At 35.9% G+C, this 1071-nt stretch overlaps 1 protein-coding gene across 2 annotated transcripts in view; it reads right to left on the bottom strand.

Annotated features, from left to right (window-relative positions):
- The window catches only part of LOC109544418 (protein split ends), a gene marked incomplete in the record, with an annotated part of 94999 nt that overhangs the window by 23731 nt on the left and 70197 nt on the right, over nucleotides 1–1071 (bottom strand).

Here is a 1071-nt window from a genome sequence, read left to right as displayed (position 1 = left end):
AAACGTCAAGGTAATTTTTCAAATTAATTGCTCTACTAATTGGAATTTTCTCTTACAGCTTGAGCCTAAGTGTGTCGCAGGATACCCTCTAGGTGATAGTTCTTGACTACTTTTTACATAAAAGTACATTATTTACATAAACTACATAAAAGACGTGAGGAATTTCTGTCTTTTTTAAAGACAAAAATTTTTGAGACGAAATACCCAACAAGAAGTTTGTAAAAAAATGAATCCGCCTCAACAATATAGAACTTATCTACAACTAAATAGAAGTCGAATATTTTCAAACTTAAAATGGAAACACGAGGGGTGTGTAAAACAGTAACTATTTGTTACTAGAGGAACCTGAAGTAACGGATACCTTCATTACTTTGCGTTTTTAGTGATTCACAAATTAATCTACGCATAAAATCTATATTCTGTGACTAAAACAAGATTGCAACAGAAGAAAGTCTTAAACAACAATCATCCACAATGAAAAGAAGTGGAATTGATCATGGCAAGATGGATTAAGCTCTGGCCAAGCTGCCAAATGCACATTTACTATTATCACAATCACCGGTGGGAAAACGAACATAGAAACTCCCTGCTATGTTACATTACCTTTACCTTTCGGTTGTGATCACGATTCGCCTCAATGATGACATCGCCTACAGTCGGGTCGAGCAGATCCAGCTTCAGTCTTTTCTTCGGACTGATTATTTCATCGCCCGAACTGGGACATTCCTCCAATTGTTCCAGCAAATGGACTCGCTCTTTCTGGAGATTGCGAATATCAGGAGCGTAAGGTACTCCATCGACTAGATTTTGCACAACTCGAACCTAAGAAAATATGTTTCTGTTAGAATAATACTATAATCAAAATGCTTTTAATATTATCGGGGGTAATTGCACAAGTGCTTCAAAATTACCGATAATTTTGCATGAAAGCTTGTTGTCTAACAACTGCATGAGTTTATTTTCACATTGTGACTCCGAAGGAGGAGGGCTTTTTCGTTCCAATGTGAAAATAAACGAATGCAGTTTTTAAAAGACAACAAGCTCGAATGCAAAATTATCTGTTTATTTTGA

Source organism: Dendroctonus ponderosae, unplaced genomic scaffold (genome assembly GCF_020466585.1).
Source record: "Dendroctonus ponderosae isolate FM_Combo_2020 unplaced genomic scaffold, Dpon_F_20191213v2 Dpon_F_20191213_2, whole genome shotgun sequence".
Taxonomy (NCBI): Eukaryota; Metazoa; Arthropoda; class Insecta; order Coleoptera; family Curculionidae; genus Dendroctonus; species Dendroctonus ponderosae.
Note: the sequence above shows the minus strand (reverse complement) of the source record. Positions and strands in the feature narration are given on the sequence as shown.